The 19561-nt window shown below is 46.5% G+C and overlaps 1 non-coding gene across 1 annotated transcript; it reads right to left on the reverse strand.

Annotated features, from left to right (window-relative positions):
* Nucleotides 1-691: 691 nt before the first annotated feature.
* Nucleotides 692-797, reverse strand: LOC114094559 (U6 spliceosomal RNA). The gene has a single exon (XR_003583068.1). It is a non-coding gene; the product is annotated as a U6 spliceosomal RNA (small nuclear RNA).
* Nucleotides 798-19561: the final 18764 nt, after the last annotated feature.

A 19561-nucleotide genomic window follows, 5' to 3' on the forward strand; every position in this document is an offset into this window, starting at 1 on the left:
AATAACAGACCCACCTCACAGTCCTGTCTGGAAGATGAAAGGGTCTAGAAGCATATGTTACAGCTCAGAGCAGGTTTTTCCCTGTCTTTGCTTCCATCCTCACTCTCACCACTGTCATCACCATCACCATCATCAACAGCAACACTGAGGAATGCCTTTCTGGGGGTGTAAGTTTGATCTGATCTAATGGGTTGGGGAGGGCTATTGTTTCATATGGCAGAATCACTAGGGGCACTCAAAAATAAGACCCTATGGCGCCAGCCAGTAATACTCTGAGCCAGTGTTTCTCACTCCCTAGCACCAGAAGTAAGTTAGATTGGTTTCAGTCAATCCTCATTGTCCACCCTCTGTCTACAGCCAGGTGTCTAGGGTTGGCTCTGAACCAAATCAGAGCCAGGGGAAAGCAAGGAGACATCGAGGGAATATTCCCGAGTAAGACAACTGGCGGCTCCTCCTCCTCCTCCTCCTCCCCCCCCCCCCTTCCTCCTCCTCCTTCTTTTTTTTCCTCCTTTTTCATTCCATAACTGCTATCAGGGAGATTCTTTTTGTGGAAAGACACAGAAAGAGCAGGGAGTCTTTCTTTTAGCAGAATGGTGATGGGTGATGGGACGAATGGGCCTGATACTGCAGAGATCAGAGTGGATCAAGGGAAACACCCTTCCCCATTCTTTTATTTTTATTATTGTTTTTTTAAAATATGGACTGGTTCATGAATTTGCATGTTACCCTTGCACAGGGACTGTAGCTAATCTCTGTGTTGTTCCAATTTTAATATATGTGTTGCTGACGTGAGCCACTTCCCTATTCTTTATGATATTGTTTGAGCCACCCGAAGCCAAGGAATAATCTTTTTCCTACCCCGGTTTTCATTCATTTATTTGACCAATACATACTATATGTGTTAGACACGGTTCTAGGAGTAAGTTGAATTATGGTTTCTGTGATCATAATCCTAAATCTAGTCTTAACCTCTTAGTCATGAACCAGAACTTTGACCCTTTTCTAGTGAAAAGCTTGTAGTGGCAAGAAACAAAGGGCCAGCCACTCACGCTGACTCAGTCAGAGGGGCATTAATGTAAGAATCTGCATGGGGCACAGAGTGAAATCCCAGAGGTATTATGAAGAGCCTCCCAACAATGGGCCTCGTGAGGTCTAGATGGAGGGGGCCCTAATGTTGAGGAGTTCAGTCCCTCCCTAATCAGCAGATGTGTAGTGTGTCTGTGACCTACTGTCTCGGGTTCTAAACATCAAACATCCCAACTGACAAAAAGACTCTTCATTGATTTTATTTCCTACACAAATTCTCTGACCACCTCTATAGATCTCTAATAGGTAATCTTCATGGTGAACAAATGCTATAACCCCTAAATAGATCCTAAATATTTTATTGGACTAATACAGTAAACTTTTTCAAATGAATAGTCTTAGAACTTTAAATTTTAAAGAATTTTCTGCTTTAAAGTGCTTAAGTATGCTTTCTATTCCTAGCTGAACTTTTTTATTTATGGCCATTCTAGTGAATGTATATTGGTATTTATTGTGTTTCAAGTTTGCATTCTCTAATGACTAATGATGTTAAGAATCTTTTTATGGCTAGGTGTGGTGGTGCATGCCTGTAAATCCAACAACGCAGGACACTGAGGCAGGAGGATCACAAGTTCCAGGCCAGTCTGGGCAATTTAGCAAGACCCTGTCTCAAAATTTAAAACATAGTGGGGTGGTGGGACAGTGGGGAAGTAGCTCAGTGGTAGAATGCCCCTGGGTTCAATCTCCGTGTGTGTGTGTGTGTGTGTGTGTGTATGTGCGTGTGCGTGCACACACATGCGCACACACAAACACAATCTTTTTATGTACTCATTGGCCATTCATATTTGTATTTTTTGGTGAAGTATCTGTCCTAATATTTTACTTATTTAAAAAATTGGTTGTTTTCTCATTATTGAGTTGTAAGAAATCTTTATATATTCTGGATTTTATAATATATAATATATAATGATATGTATTTTACAAATGTTTCACCCATCTTTGGCTTACCTTTTTGTCTTTTTAAAAAATGATGTCTTTCAAAGAACAGAATTTCTTTCTTTCTTTTTTTAGTACTGGGGATTAAACCAAAGGCGCTTAACCACTGAGCCACATCCTCAGCCCTGACCTTTAACTTGCAATCCTCCAGTCTCAGTCTCTCAAGCCACTGGGATTATAGGTGTGCACCATTGTGCCAGACTAAGTCTTTCATTTTGATGAAGTCTAATTTATCAACTTTAAAAAAAAAAATGTATGGTGACTTTTGTGTCCTAAGTCTAAGTCTTTGCTTGGCCCAGGGTTTCTCAACCTCAGCAAAACTGGGATGCTGTGCTCAGATAATTCTTGTTTTTGTTTTTTGTGGGAAAATACCTTGGGTTACAGTGGTCTTTCTGTATCCACTGGATCCCCTTGGACAGCCTGATCCACAGATGCTCAAGTCCCTTATTTAAAATGGTGTTATATAGTATTTGTATATAGCCCATGAGCAGCTTCCCATATAGTTAAAGTCATCTCTAGATTTACTTCTAATACCTAAAACCATGTAAATGCTGAGTGAGTATATTATGCTATATTGTTTAGAAATAATGACAAGAAAAAAGTCTGTACATGCTCAGTAGAAGTGCAATTTATTTTCTGAATATTTTCGATCTGTGAGTGGTTGACTCCATGGATGTAGAACAAATAGATATGGAGGACTGACAGTAGTTTAGAATATTTGGCAGCAGCCTATCTGGGAGAATCGGTAGCTGTGTGGCAGGCAAACTTATGGAGAGTCCATGGCTGATGTGATGCCTGGCGCTGTGGCTAACATGGGGATCATAACCTCATGAGAGCCTCTGAGCCAGAACCACCCATCAAGCTGCTCCTGAATGTCTGGTCTATGGAAACTGAGGTAATACATGCTTGTTTTAAACCACTAAATTTGGGATAACTGATGATATAGCAAAAGATAACTAATACAGACATCTCCAATATATTTTGTTAAATGTACCATTAAATATTTTAATGTTTTTATGTGATTTTTTAAAGCCGGGTGCAGTGGTATACTGTAATCCTAGCAACGTGGGAGGCTGAGGCAGGGGCACTGCAAGTTTGAGGCCAGCCTTAGCAACTGAGCAAGACCCTGTCACCAAATAGAATATAAAAAGGACTGGGGAAGCAACTCAGTGGTAAAGTGCTTCATCTTCAGTACCAAAATTTCATATATATATGAAATAAAAAGTGCTTATTAATTTTTTTCCAGTTGTTTATCTTAGTATATAGAAATATCATTGAATTTAAGATATTGACTTTATTTATTGTGACCTTGCTAAACTCACTGAGTCTCATTTATTACTAGTTATTAGAAGTCTATTTTTGACACATTAAAAAATTAATGACATAGTCCATAACTCCTGGTTGGTGAGTATTATTCTTCTTTCCTGCCAAGGCACTTTTAAAAACAAAGTTCTGACCAGATGTTAAGTCTGTGGCCTTTCTTTTCCAATGCTCAGGAAGCTTTAGGACTGCCAGCAGCTAGTGCACCTGGACTGACTTTCACAGCCCAACATCAACACAACTCCCTGACTACCATCCAAATTTGCTTCACCTCCTTCCCTTGGCAGCTATCTCACTTTAGTTTCTTTACTCAGCCACTGGCTTGCACAGGCTCAGATCTCTCTGTATCACGACATCTTTACCTCTGTTTTCCTACCATGTTTTCCCAATTCAAGTTGCCAAGGGTGAAAATCAGGTTTGACCCAGTTCATCTTTTTCCTCCATGTCATTGGTGGTCAGGCAGATCATGAGTCAGGTCCCTCTTTGTCCAATTAGTTTTGCCCATAGAGTATGTCTTCGTCTGTTTAGGCTGCTACAACTAAGTGACATAAACAACAGAAATTTATTTATTTCTCATAGTTCTGGAAGCTGGGAAGTCCAAGGTTAAGGCACTGGTAGATGCAGTATCTATTGGGACCCACTTTCTGGGTCACAGATAGCACCTTTTTGCTGTGTCCTCACATAGTAGAAGGACTAGCTAGCATTCTGAGGCTTCTTAAAAAAAAAAAAAAAATATATATATATATATATATATATATATATATATATATATATATATATATATATATATATATATATATTACTTGTAGGTGGACACAATACCTTTATTTTATTTATTTATATGTGGTGTTAAGGATCGAACCCAGGGCCTCACACATACTGTTACCTGCAACTACTTCTAGTCGAATCTGTGATAGAAATTCAAACCCCATTCATTCATAGGAATGAACATATTTGTTCCTTGGCATTGATTGTTTCTCTCCTGCCTCCTAAACCCTCCCACCCCTTCCCCTGATGACTTGTAGTCAGAATCAAAAGGGCCCAGGAAAATTATGCACTCCAATCTGAGTATTTGGCAGGTGAGATGACTTGAACCAGAGAGGCTAAGTGACTTGGCTGAGTTAATGTAATGAGTTAATGCAGAGGCAAAATTTAGGCCTCCTAATTTTCCTGTGTTTTCACCCAGGTCACCGGTACTTGGCCCCAGTAGACATGCCCTGTTCCCATTCCCAGTGGAGTCCATGGGGCAGAGAAACTGTATCTGCAGTCTGGCGAAGGTAGGCAGGGCCCAGGAACAGGTGGTAACTATGATTCAGACTAGCCTGTGGGAAGCAGAAATGGGTTCAGAAAACAATACCCCAAAGACCAGGGCTTTGGCATGCTGAGAGGCCTTAGAACCTACCTCTGAATCAAGGTCCCTTTTACCTTTCCCTGTTTCTCCCGCTTCCAGCACCAGGAGAGGCTTTCTGCAAGTTTGATTGGCTATCTGACGGATCCATCAAAAGAGGAACACAATGGCCTTCAGTCTGCATTAACAGGAGAAGGCTAACCTCATATCGCAGGAATATATATTGAAGTCTGTCAACACTCTGGGACAGACTTTGGTCACACACAAGTGTCATCTATTTTGTTCCCAAAGAGAATCACTTACAATTCATTGTCTGTTCTTCAGGCCCAGCAAACTTTGTTCTAGGCAACTGTGTGTTCTCCAAGTCCATTAAATCCCCCTAAACTATTTACTATTCCCCTAAAAACTGGCTCCACTCCCTATCCTCTCCTCCCTTATAGGAAAAGGGGACTTTTTATGTAAGTTTTTGAATCATGTTGAGTTAGTAGGAATCACACTCCTGTGGTTCCTTCCATGCTGTGACTTTTGCACTTTTGCATGTTAATAAATATGTATGCTTTTTCTCCTATTTACTCTGTAAGTTTATTACAGCAAACCTTCCAAAGATAAGGGGAAAATTTCCTTTATCCCTACATGGGCATCTGACCTCAACATGATCAGGCCTCAGGGCTTAGTGTAGCCTAGGTCCAGGATTGGCTAGGAGATGAGTGGTATAGAGACAAAGGAATGGCCAACTGGAGCCAGAACCAACAGGCCTGTATTAGTGTCCTATAGCTGCTGTAATAAGTAATCACAAACTTGGAGGCTTAAAACAGCAAATATGTATTCTTTCACTGTCCCAGAAGCCAGAAGTCTGAATACAAGTGTTAGCAGAGTTACATTCCCTTCCAAGACTCTGGGGAAGAATCTGTTGTTGGCCTTTTCCAGTTTCTGGTGACTGCATATGTTTCTTGGCTTGTGGCCACATCACTCTAATCTCTTGCTCTATCTTAACATCTCCTTCTCTGCATATGCTTGTTTTATATTCTCTATCTGTCCCTCTCATCTCTCTCATAAGGATACTTGTGATGGCATTTACTGCCTATGTGGACAATCCAGGAAAAGCTCCCCTCCTCAAGAACTTTAACTTAATCCCATCTTTTGCCATTTCAGGTTAATACTCACAGGTTCCTTACTACCCCAAGATCTCACTACCCCATACCACTACCCACTTACAACAGCCTCCAGACTGTGAAGGAAGGACAGCAGATCAGGATTTTTTCCCCCTCAATTTGTCTTGGGAATAGAGGGGAACCTAGAATTGGAGTGGGAGGAGAGACAGGGAAATACCAAGGCAGAGAGACACAGAGACTGGGGGTGGGGGGCACAAGTATGGTCCTTCTACTCTGAATCCAGGAAATTTTGCTTAGGTTCTCATTGAATCATCTCGACTAGTCTGTCAGGTGGGGATTAGTATTCCTAGATTATAGGTAAGGAAACTGAGGCTCACAGATGAGGTAACTAACTTGCGTAACAACTGGCTAATACGTGTCAGAGTCAGAATTAAAGGCTCGGTTAGTCTGGCTCTAAACTCCATACTGATTCCACTCCCTCAGCTCTGCTGGGAAATCCACAGTGAAGTCTGTGGCTCTGCCCTGCGTGCACTGCTGCCATTACCTGTACACTTCACATCTTCCAGGCTGTGCACGCTCAGAGTGCCTCTCTAGGGTACCACCCTGTCTTCGGCCCTCGGGAACCCCCTGTGCATTCATGGTTCTTGGAAGACAGGGATCCCATGCTGACCTGCACTGACTGGGGCCATGTAGGGAAGGAGGGAGGGTCTGATAAGAATGACCTGGGGAAGCAGTATGAGGAGCCCCTTCTCCCCTGGGAATTAGGAGACTTCTGTTGAGGTTCAAGCAGGATAGTCTGCATGTGTGATCTCTGGCCTTTTGTTTACATCTGGACCTCACTTTCCTTATCTTCAGTGAGCCTCTAAGATAATGTTCAAGTCCTAAACCTCTGTGATTTTGTGTGTGTGTGTGTGTGTGTGTGTGTGTGGTGCTGGCAGTGGCACCCAGGGCCTCATGTGTGCTAGGCAACTGCTCTACCACTGAGCTGCATCCCCAGTCCCCACCACTTTTTCCCCCCACTGTGATTTAAAATATTGGCATAATGACCAAAGCCCTCATCTATGCACAGCCCTCTCTGATTAACAAAATGTTTTCACTGATCATTTACCATCCAACAAATATTGACTTCTACCACCACAAGCTTGACCATGTATTGGACAATGCTCGGCAATAGTGGGCATTGAGATATGAGGAAGACCAGCCCCTGCTCTTGGGGAGCTACTAGTGCAGATATAGGGCAGATATGAAGGGAGAAGTAGGGAAGTGTGTGTACAGGATTGGCAGCTGGAAGTTTGCTGGGGCCCCTTCGGCTGTGGCTCCTCTGCGGTGGAGTCAAAGATAAAACCAATCTACAGCTTCTACAATAGCCATCACTGAACTGCTTGCAGAACTTGCCTGGACACATTGTGAGCTCACCTGTATGCATTGTGAACTATCTGTTGGTGCAGCGACTTGTGGTAGTGTTGGGGTATTTTTGCTGATGATGTCACCGGTGGTACAATTTTTCAAAGGAGCCCTCAATTGGCTTAATGTCATGGCATTTTGCATCCTCCTCTACTAGTGATGGTCTAAAATTTGGGGGCCAACAGAGGTGAGGCAAAGAACCTCACCCCCCCACTGGTGCAAAGGCCTATCCACAAGTATAGCTGTATGCTGGACCGGTAGTCAGTGACGGGTATGATCCAATTGCAGTGGTACCAACCTAAGACAGGAGGCTGACGCCTAGAGGTCAGTTCATCCGATGACGGGTAAGGACCATATGTTGAATTGGACTGCCTAACAGGCACGGTCCCTAAGCCACATGCTTGTTGTTTAAACAGAGGGGGAGATGTTGAGAGCCACAGCCGAAGGGGCCCCAGCAAACTTCCAGCTGCCAGCAAACTTCCAGCTGGCGGCTGATGATTGGCTCACAGCGGCCCCAGCAACATCTAGCTGATTGGCTCCTCGGCCCCAGCAACATCTAGCTGATTGGCTCCTCTGCGGTGATGCTCATTGGACTGTTTCCCTGCCCTTTCAGACCATGGAGCTGCTCATTGGGGGACTTTTTTGGCTCCGCCCACGTGACCCAGCCAATCGGCCTCAAGAGCAGGAGGATTGTGGGAGGTGGAAAGAAGCTTATGTGGGAGAGAGAGGCTTGTGGAAAGCCGGTGGTGGCAGTTGAGGCTCTGAGGGTTTTTCCTGAGAGGCTGTTTTGTTTGGCGTGTGTGGTTCTAAAAATAAAGTTAGTTTCTTTTGACAAGTGGCTCCTGATTGTGCCCAGCCAGACTGCGGCACAGGATGAACAAAGAACCCTGGGTGCTGGGAGGGTTCTGAGAAGAAGGGGCAGTGCTGCCTGTGACCCCAATTCTGTAAAGAGAAGGTATTTCTGTCTGTTTTACAGATAAGAAACTAAGTCTCAGAGAGAGAGAGAAATGACAATCCAAAGACACATAGCCAGAAGGTGGCCAGGTCTGACTTCAATCCAGGCTTTTGTGCTTTTGCACAGTTGGCCCTATACTGTAGGGACTATGGGATAGAGGACCTGGGAAGGAATATGAGCCTGGCGCAGAAGACACCTATGAAGAGTTCTCAACCTGGTGGGGAGATGGACACATCAACACCCTAACTAGATGCTCAGCAAGCAGAGTTTGGACACCTGTGGTTGTGGCCTTGGGCTTGGCGCTGAATCTGAGGATTCCTTGGCTCCTAGGGAGCTGCAGCCTGATTTTACCAGGGTTCAAGCAGTGATAATCTGCAACAGGTCCCAGCCTGAGCATGCAGAGGGGTTTCCTATCCAAATAAATTATTGGCCATGCACATTTGTTCACTCATCCTCTTATACATCTATTCTTGTTCTTTCTCAACCCTGTGTGTGTGTGGGGGGAGCTTCCCTCCCTCTCTGAACACTGGTCTTGAGCCCTGAGCTCCTAGGGCTGCAGCCTCTGACTGCATCTGTGTGTGACTTACTCAGTGGCTTGGGCACCCCCAGCACCTATTCTCAATTCTTTCTAACTGACCTAGAGACTGTTCCAGGTTACATGTCACCTCAGAGCTTCTCTGTGCAGCTCTCAAGGCTCCCTTTCCAGAAATGGGGGCTCTAGGCTAGGCTGTAAGGATACACTCTGTAGGGGACAGAGTATGGGCACTGCCCCCTTCTCAAATCTGCTGATAAGCTCCAAAGTAGTCCAAAAGGATCGAAATTGGGGAGGGGGCATATCACAGCCATCAGCCTGCTAGGTACTCCATTGCACTGATGAGGACATAGAGGCAGCTACAGACTCCTAGGTCTTCTCCACTCCGCCCTGCTCCAGCTGGGGCTGGAAGCTGCCTCTCAGCTCCATGTTCTCCGGTGGACTACAAACCTACCCTGGGTGGTCCTCAGCTGCGTTTGGCAGTTTTGGTGGGGGATGGGAGTTCCCTCTGCAATGGGCTGGGCTGGGGGGCCCTGAGGGAGGGCAACCGCTCCCAATCAAAGGATGTTCCCTCCCAAAGTGCCTTTGTTCTCCTCCTCCATCTGCTCCAGGCTTGCCCTGGGCAGAGGACAAAGGGCCCAGGCCCAAGGAGTGGGGTTGGGAGAAGAAAGGGGATGAATGGTCTCAAAGGACCATTCTAGAGTTCACTCTCCAGCACTCCTTGACAGTCAGGATCTCTTGGGTAGCCGGCAGGGAGCACCAGCCGACCCACGTGCGTGAGGTCAGGAGTGGACACAGCCTGTGGGTTTATGCAGACACCTGCACAGGTGGATGGATATCGTGTGTTTGAGGGATTGTAAACAGCTAAGAATGCATCCTGAGAGCTTGGGGACAGGTGGTGGCGTCACTATGGTGGGGCTTAAGAAGGCTTTGGTTGCCCCCAACCTCATCATGGCCTCCCTTCCCGCTTCCTTTGATAAGAAACACTTTTAAACGGCTGCTAGCTCGGAACCAGTCCATCCAGGTAGACTCCTAGATAAGACATTCCGGAGCCCAGACCCGTGCAACTGAATGTTCACATAGATCGAATTCCACTCAGAGGCCTGGGGCACTGTCCCCGCCCTCACTCCGGGAGTAGGGGGTGCCGACGGGATAGGTAGGGGCACAGCCCTCCTTCGCCCCTCGTAACTCAGAGCTGCGCATTTCGCTACTCCCGAAGCGATCCGGGGCCGGGTCCTTTCTGAGTTGGGACTCGGCCATCGCGTCTCTAAGACAGGGACTTTGGCGCCTTGCTGGGGTGGAGGATAGGGGCCGGGCGCGGCAGGTCTTGCCTGGCAACCCCCGCCCCGCCCCCCTGTTCGCCTCCCCCTCGGGCCCCCGGCCCTCACCCGGCAGGTTGCGGGCAGGACCCGCCCCGGCGCCCGGCCCACACTGGCCGCTTTGTTACCTGCCCCGGCGCGCAGAGCCTACGAGCGCTACGTGCAGCCGGCTGCGGGGGCGGGGCAGGGCGGGCGGGGGCTGGGGGCGCGGGGCCCTGGTCCCCTTCCCCGTCCCCTCCCCACCCGCCCCGGCTGGGGGCTGCCGAGGCCTGCACCGGTCTCTGAGAAACCGCCCTGGTGTGCGCTTCGCCCAGCTTTGGTTTTGGGGTCCGCGTCCTGGCGCCCCGCGCAGGCTTCATCCAGCTCCTTCCCCTGCACACTAGCCTCCTGGATTGCTCGTTCACCTTCGAAGGAGCCAAACTCTACTTTCCACTGGGTTCGGGCGACCCTTGGCAGCAATGCTGCTTTCCCCAACCGCCATCATCTGATAAGCTCGCACCCCGAGGCCCAGCTCAAAGGCTGCTTCTGGGAAGCGTCATGACTCCAGTTTTCATTACTCTTTTCTTTGGGGTGCCCTCTGCTCTGATAGCTCTGGTCCAGGCTTGCCTCTCCACAAAATTCAGGACGAGGCCAGCAAACTGTACAGGATGGACCTTCCTGCAAATGTCTTCAGTGGGTGATTGAGTGAAGTTGGAGACAGAAATTGAAACAAGGCGTCCAGAGTGTAGTCCTGTCCACTGCCTAAACTGATGCCGAACTTCCCTTTCAGTACCAGGCACTGACCCCATACCTTTTGTGCCCTTAGACCCTTCTTTCTTATGACCATCCCCAGCTGCACTATGCCAGGACCTCTGACCTCCCAGCTTTGCCCAAGCTATTCCTCTGCCTGCCACCCACTAGGCAGCCACTAGTGCAAGCCTGGCCTTTCCAAGGCCCATCTCTCCTGGAGAAGCCAGGCCTGATCCTTGGGGCTTTGTGGCTACCTGTGCACCTCACTTTTTGTGTGAGATACTTTATATATAAAGTATTTCCCCCTCACTGCAAGGTGACAGCCTGCAGGTGGCTGACCTGGGATTAGATCTCCTTTCTAGAAGGACATCAAACATCAAAAGACATCAGAAACAGGTTCTTAAATCACAGATTAGCCTTTCTCTCCCAGGCCTTCCCCTGACAGCTGCTCCTCTGAACTCTCTCCATCTCCATGCTCCCTCCCCCTTTCAGGCCAGGACAGGGCGGGAAGGGATTCCAACTCCAGGGCTAGGTCCGTCTGGGTCTGTGGCTTTGGGCCTCGGTGAAGAATTTCGAGGGAGGATGTGCAGGGCGTGGGGAGAGGTGGGGAGAGACTCAAGAATGTGTGTCTCAGGAGGGAATGTAGCAAAAGGTGGAGAGGGCGGTGAGAGAAGTCTTTCCCAGGGCCCTGGGAAGCAGGGGCCAGTTTGAATGACAAAGGTTCCCTGGAGAGCAAAGGAAAGCTCTGGAGGATGGGAAAGTGGGAGGAGGAGGGTCAGAAGGGTGGGGAGGAAACTGCCCCGTGGGCTCTCATCTGCAGCAGCCCTTTCAAGTCCAGCTAAATCCCTAACAATAAGAGGAACTGACCAGTGGACAAAAACGGGCAAAGGATGATTAACGTAGTTCACTGAAGAAATACAAAAACCTTATGAAAACATTAGAAGTCCCAAAGTACAAATGAAAAGGAGATTCTGGTTTTTCCTCTCTAAAGAATTGGTCAAAACAATAATAGGGAAAACGCCAGATGTTGGTAAGGTGCAGGGAAGTGAGCGCTGACCTCGCTGCTGTGGGGTGAATAGTGTAGCCTCTCGGCAGGACTGTTTCACAATCTGTACAAAAGCCTTTATGTGAATTATGCTTTGATTTAGCGATGCTATTTCTGGGGTGTATCCTAAATTCAAAGATGATTTATCCCAGACTTATTTATAACAGGGGGAAATTGGCAATTGCATAAATGTTTGATGAAAGGGAATTGGGTAATTAGATTATGCCACATTTGCAGAAGGAAGGCTATGTAGGTATTAACTATCATGCTGTTGAAAATATTAAATATATGGGGAAACACTCAAGCTGGTAGGTGAAAAGAGGAAGTTATAAAACAGCATGACTCTCATTTTATACAATGTCTATATAAATATGCATAAATCTACAGTGAACAGCGCTGAACTGGGTGCTGGACTGTGAACTAGGAACCTTAACTGGGCTCTCATTCAAGCCTCACAGCAGCCCTGTGAGGAAGATTCTAGCAATTGCATAGGGGGAAAACAAGCAAATGAAGCTGCAAATAAATTCACCAAAATGCCAACAGTGAAATGAGAGGGCATACTTTTTAAATTTTCTTCTTTATACTTTTTAGTCTTTTCCCAACTTTCTTCAATTAAAAAAAAGATGGAATCATTTAACAGTTTGAAATCACAAAAATCATCTGTTCAAAAAAAATGATCTTCAGGAGCCCCTGTTTTGGGAGTGAGTGACAGTTTTCTCTTTAATTTCCTGGGGTTGCTGCAACAAAATACCACAGGCTTAAACAGAAATTGCTGTTCTCACAGTTCTGGAGGCTGTGAGTGTGAGATCAATGGTGTTGGCAGGGTTGATTCCTTATGAGAGCTGTTGGGGAAGGATCTGTCCAGGCCTCTCTCCTAGCTTCTGCTAGCCTGGGGGTTCTTGGTCTTGTTTCTTCTTGTGAGTCTTCACATCTTCTTTCCTCTATGCATGTCTCTCTCTGTATCCAAATCCAAATTTCTTTCTTCCTTTTTTTTTTTTTTTCTTTTTTATAAGGACACTAGTCATATTGAATCAGGGCTCACCCCTAATGATCTCATTTTAACTTGATCACCTCTTTAAAGACCCTGTCTCCAAATAAGGGCACATTCTGAGATATAAGGGGTTAGGACCTGGACATGTGAATTAACCCCTGACATTGCTGAACTCTTGTGTTCACTCTGAGAAGAGTGCAGCAAGGAGGTGGGGTAGGAAGCCCTCTAATAGGAATGAGAGTCTTTGTTGCTGGACATTCTGGGTGTCATGGGTCTTGCCTCACTGTGTCTGTCCTTGGGCTACACCTTCTTCCTTTGTAGACTGGGATGGTAATACTTACCTTCCAGGGTTGTTGTGAATGAGGTAAGAGGTGAAAAGTGCCTTCCTATCACACAGTCATTCTCAGGAAGTGTCTTCTTTCTCCCTATCCCTTCTCAACAGCAGGGAGATAGTCAGGAGAGCACTGGCCCCAGGGACAATCACATGGAGCTGGGTAAAAGTTCCACCCCTGTCCCTGACTGCATGATCCCTGTGAGTTTCAATGTCCTCCGTGTGAGATAGAAAAATATCAATTCCCGTTGAGTTATTGTGGTTCACCATCGGGGACTTAGGAACATCACAGCAGGAGTTGAACAAAGACTAGCCAGTAGGCAGAAAAGTAAGCCTGGGAAATCCAAGGCAGGTTAAGGATGAAAATATCAACTTGATGGTTCTGAGTTAGGTATCTTCTCCTTAGGAAGTTTTCCTTGAGCCTCACAGCCTGTATTAGATTCCCACCGCCACCAAACCTGGCCTCTTGAAGTTCCCTCTGCTATGCACTTATTATCCTCTACCATAAATACCTCTCTAGGACCAGAGAAGCCTCCCTGAAGGAGGCTTGCATACCCATTAAAATAGCAAATATAAATGAAAACAGTAAAACTCAATGCTGACAGTGTGGCAGGGAACCATGCAAACATGGAGCAGTAAGGTGAATCAAGATGGCCGTTCTAGAGAACTATTTAACAATGCCTAGTAAGAGCCATAAACTTATGTATAACCTTTGACCAAATATATTTGGGAAATATATTCCAAGTAAATAATTCAAAGGTTAAAAATAAACTTATTTGTACAAAGATATGTTGAGCCAACTATGTGTTGTGAAGAAGAGTGGAAACAGTAAGGGAGTGACCAATAAGTAAACTGCAAACTGTGGCAGAATGGTGTACACTGTGACAATTCAGCACGGTCCAGCGCACATTAACTGGGGACAGAGCATGTGTCAGCTCCTGGAATCCACCCTGGAACCCAGACAGTCTAGCCTTCTGCACGGTCTAGTGGGTAGATAGGAAGGTAAATAATCATCATATAGTGTGAGCAGTGTGTCAAAGGAGAGCGAAAAGCCCATGTGAAAGGGTTAACCCTAGGGGAGCACTTCTAGCAGGAACAGAAACCTGAGCTGGCTTTAGGCAGGCAGTTGTGGGAAGGAGAAGGAACAACCTAGACCGTGGTGGGGAACACTTGGGAAATTGCAAATATTAGGGTGTGACTGGAGGGTGGGATGGAAATGGGGTTGTTATAAGGCTTAGGGCTACAAGTAAATAATTCAATATAAGGCAGGGGCTGGTTCATACAAGGCCTTCAATGCCAGTTTTGCTTTATCCATCAGAGGTGGGGAAGCCACCTGAGATCTTTAAAGAGGTGAGAAAGGGATCACCTTTGTGATTGAGGAAGATCATGAAGTTTGGAGGACAGACAAGGGGCCAGCAGGCAGGAAGAGCTGGTGGGAGCCTGTAGCAGGGTAAGATACAGTAACAAGGCCTGGGGAAGAAGAGAAAGAGGGAGGGTCATGAGGTATTTATAAGAGAGAAGGACAGACAGTTCTTGGCGACTGACATTGACAGGATGCTAGGGGAGAGGCAGTGGCGGGTCTATGGCTGGTCGTGCCAGTGAGCAAGTAGGGCACACAGCAGGAGGAGCAAATGGGGGGGCGGGCAACTAAATGAATTGGGTTTGGATCTGTTGGATTCAAAGTGCCACGGGACATCCAGATGGACAGTGCAGCAGGTGGCTGAGCCTGTGAATCTGGAGCTGGGGGGAGAACAAATGGACTGAAGATTAGGTTTGGAAGCCATAGACTGGATGTGCAGATTGGAGCCAAGGACCACTGGCACTCACTTGAAAGAAGGTTTAGTTGTGGAAGAACAGCAAGATGGCACCCACTGGGAAGGGCTGGAGGAGCAGTGGGTGCTCTGGAAAGTCTCTTGAGGAAGTTCCAAGAGGGGTGGCCTACCAGGGAGGATCCCTCTCATAGAATTCCAGATAGGGAATGAAAAGGGCGACAACAGCCCAATTCGGAGTGGGGTCCTCAATGATGGTCCTTTCTTGCTAACAGACAGAGGACCTTCCTGGGTTCCCTAACTCTTCAGCTGGGAACTCTGAGAAACAACCCAGCTACCTGTGTGTCCTTCAGTAACCCCAACACATTTCTGCCTCTCTGTTTCTTTCTCCATCCAAGGGGCATTGTAATTCCGCCTGCCCTCTAGCAATATTTATTGCTTCAGATGAGAAACTGACAGTGCTTTATAAGCTGCACATGAATGATCTCTGAGTCAGCCCTTTTAAGTTTCAGACTCTTCCACCAGAGGCCTGGTTGGTTATGTTTTCTCTTGTCTTTGGTGCTTCCTTGGCTCATGCTTCTCTCCTCCAGCCATATGTCTGTTTTGACTTGTTCCATGGCCTGCTGTCGGGTCTATAGCTGGCCCATCCTGGGATTTACTGAGTCATGCAGCAGCTCTGATTTATTGATGGCGACTTTGCTCTAGAGCCAGCTCCTCACTCCATTTCCTGTAAATCTTCAAGATCTTTAAGATCTCCCTTGTTCCTATCATCTCCCCCACCCTGGCAAAGAGACTCAAGAGTCTACCATGTTTTAAAACAGGAACCACAATCCCTCTTCTGCTCTGAGCCTCCCTCCAACTCCCTTTCCATCTGCATTTTTCCCCACTAATTATCTGCATTCCTTTATCTCCCCTTTGTCTCTCAATCCTCAGAAACCTGCCTTCCATCCTTAACCTTTCCACTGAAATTCTTTGTAATGAAAGCTTTAGTGGGTTAAACGGTGGCCCCAAAATGACCTGTCCAAGACCTAACTGTGAATGTGACCTTATTTGAGAAAGGGTCTTTGAGGATATAATTAAGTGAAGGAACTTGAGATGAGAGGGAGACCGAACATGGAGACACAGAGGGGAAGGTAATACACATATAGAGGCAGAGTTTGGAGTTATGCAGCTAAAGGCCAAGGAACTGAGGATTGCTAGCAGCCCCCAGAAGCTAGGAGAGAAGCTGAAAGGAAGCAACCAACTCTACCAGGATCTTGGTTCCAAATTTATGACCTTCAGAACTGTGAGAAAATACTTTTCTGTGTTTTAGGCCACCCAGTTTGTGGCAATTTGTTATGGCAGCCCTAAGGAACTAGCATGGTAATAACTAGAGCAGCTAACATTTATGGAGCGCACACCCCGTGCTAGCATAGTTCTAAGTGCCTTATGTGCAATTCTTCAATGAAAATTCTCCTCACCAACCCAGTGAAGTAGACACACAATAATAAAATCAATATCCACAGAACCAGTTACTGAGAGGTCTTTGGGATTTAAAAATTGGACCCTCAGGCTGGGGATATAGCTCAGTTGGTAGAGTGTTTGCCTTGCATGCACAAGGAAGGACCTGGGTTTCATCCCCAAAACAAAACAAAAAAAAAAGAAAAGAAAAAAAATTGAACCCTCAACTTGAGAACTATCCCTTATTATTTTTCTCTTTTGCAGGAGCCTGCAGGCCAAAAACTTATGTAATTTTCCAGGGTCATACAGTGGATAGTAATGGAGCCAGGATTCCAAACCCCGTAACCCTTGGAATGCCTTTAACTACTCTGCATGTCTTCTGAGGCCACTGGCAGAGACTGAGGAGTGAACTGACCAAGCCCTGGGTTTTTACTCAGATGGAGCTACGGAAGGGGCCAAGGGACTGCTGAGTTTGGGGGAAGATTCACCTGTATGGGGTTGATAGGGTAGTTCTGACTTGTAGGGACTGACAGATAGGGAAGAAGAGATTGGAAACCTTGATAACCTCATGTTGCCCCTAAAGGCAGAAGCCCACAGAAAAGTAGCTCCGGTCATCCAGGGGACACTGGAGTTAAAGATCCCAGATTTGGAGCATCTCTGGGCAATGATAAGGTCTACTTGTGGCCACAGGAGGAATCAGTTGAACAAAAGTGGAGAGGGTATGTGACATCAATACCCTCCACTAGGTCAGGGGACCTGGGGGACAAAGGTTATATATCAAAGGGAGATGATCAACTGCTGCGGGAGCTCAGAGTTGAGCAATAACTCTTTGTACGTATCATGGGGTTGGGGCTGATTCTTGGAAAATAGGAGATGAGAGATGTGAAGTAGAAAAGTATTTTAGGTGAAAGACACAGAAAGAACAAAGACGAAGGATGAAAGTATGGGGCATGTAGTTTTAAGATGGCCGTCGTTAAGTGTGCATAAAATGGTGAGACGGGAATTGAGCTTTAAAAGTGTTCTAATTTAGGTAACATGTGAAGCAGATGCCGAATCAAGGATTTAGGTACAAATACTTCCTTTGAGAGAATGTTCCCAGGAAGCACAGGGAAGGAGTTGTCCCCTGGGCAACTGGAGCTCAGCCCACTGGGGACCCCCTTAGACACAATATGGAACACATTTCAGAATTGTGTTCCAGAGAGGCAATCAAGTTGGAGTACCTACCCACTGACTCTTGTAGGTTCTGCAGTGGTTGAGGATTCTCTCAGGGGCACTAACTCCCTGGCTATCCAACCCTGCCCAGATGGGCAAGCCAGCTCCTTCAGCCAGAGAAAGTCTTGGTACAGAGAGGTGTGAGCACTTGAGCCAGGAAACCATCGGAGTGCACCCAAGTTGTAGGAGACTTTGGGGAAGAACTAAGGGGTGTTGGGTAGGGCACCAATAGCACTTGTTAGAAAAAGGAAAGTTGAGAAGGGTTCCTGGGAGCCCAGCAGTCCCAACTAGAAATTTGTCATTTATTTTTTGGCAATGGAAATCTCCTACCAGAATTTGCTTAAGGGAGAGGTAATGAGATGGGATAGCGGGGATGTGGGGTGGAGGTTTTACCACGGGGTGGGGAAGATGGACAGGAGGTGTAACTTGGTGAAAGCCTGTTGCAGGGTTTGAATGGACAAGATTTGTCAACTGCTAGGATCTGTGCAGGGAGGTGGGTGAGGGAAAGTAAGGATACCAAGAGGATGGAGCATCTCTGGCAGGCATTTTAACATCTCCAAGACATACCTTGTTTAGGAAACCTTCAAAGGGTAAAGCCAGTGAGGCGTTCTATGTACTGGACAGACCAAGAGACTATTTCAGAGCACTAGTCAGCAATAATCAAGCCTACTTTTAAAGCACTTACTATGTGCTATGTACTTTATCTACATTATCACCTCTCTTACAGCTACATAGGGCTAGTAGGTATTATTATGATCCCCACTTTATAAGTGGGGAAGTAAGAACTCAGGGAGGCTGATCCAGGGGCAAGAGTGTCATGCAACTGGTAAGTGGACATCCGATTTTTTGACAAAGTCTTTTCTTTTTGATGTGACCTTGGGAAAATCAGTAAAATGCCAGCAAAAAGGCCTGGGTAAATGCCCAGCACTTGGCACTTCTAAATCATGTTGGCTCATTACTGTGCAGAAGAATCCTTAGGAGAACTTTGAGGGTCAGACACAGACGGCATCCTCACTGCACAGAAGGGGAGACTGAGGTCCAAGTCATGAAGTTGCTTTTCCAAAGCCCTTTGGCTGGTCCCTGCCTCTTGACCTCAGTTGTATTCTCTGACTTTACTCATGCTGGATGTGTATCAGCAGGGAGGCCAAAGGGGAGAACTGACAGACTCTGATGAGTCTGTGATCAGGAGAAGGAGGGGTGGGAGAAGCTCCATGTGCCTGGTAGGCCTGGCCTCTCCCTTCCTGCACTCTCATGGCCCTTGGTTTGTCCTGCTCTGCTGACCCCGATGATTCTTTTCCCTGGTTATTACAGGAATTTGGTCTCTTTGATTCCTGTCCGTCATAGATTGGAAACTTCTTGAGGACAGAGATTTTATCTGATTTCTTTCCATACCCCCAGTACACAGCATGGAATGTGCACTCCGTGAATTCTTGATGCGGAGGATAATGAGAGTGTCCATATATGGGGATTTTAATCTGTGTCAGTCCCCTTGATGAGCCCTTTTCTTGTATGACCTCATTGCATCATGGGTGTGTTAAAACTCTTTTGGGTGCAAGTGTCAGAATTAAACTCAAACTGACTTAAGAAAAGATAGGTGTGTAGCACCCAACTGGAAGCTCCTCTGGTCAATCCAGCTCCACGCTCATCTGCATGTAGACACCCAAACACCGTGTCTCCACCTTTGATCTCAGCTTCTCTATATTGGCATTGGTTTTAGAAATCTGTTCCTTGTGCTCAGCAGTCCCAGCAGGAAGGGAGATTCTGTCTCCAGCACATCCAGCCAGGGATCTAAGCCTTGACTCTCAGTGGGTCAGCTTGGGCAGTGCCATCTCTGGGCCAGTCACATGGTCAGGGGAATTGAACTTGCTAAATGGCCAGGCTTAGGTTAAATACTCAATTCTGAAGCCAAGGGAAGAAGTCAGCCCACTCAAACCTAAACAGAAAGAGGCTATCTTTGTTCATTCAGATACTGGGCAGGAAGAAACAGTAGGCATCCATTTTCCATACACAGGAACTGAGGCTCATCAAACAG

This window comes from Marmota flaviventris, chromosome 10, assembly GCF_047511675.1.
Source record: "Marmota flaviventris isolate mMarFla1 chromosome 10, mMarFla1.hap1, whole genome shotgun sequence".
Taxonomy (NCBI): domain Eukaryota; kingdom Metazoa; phylum Chordata; class Mammalia; order Rodentia; family Sciuridae; genus Marmota; species Marmota flaviventris.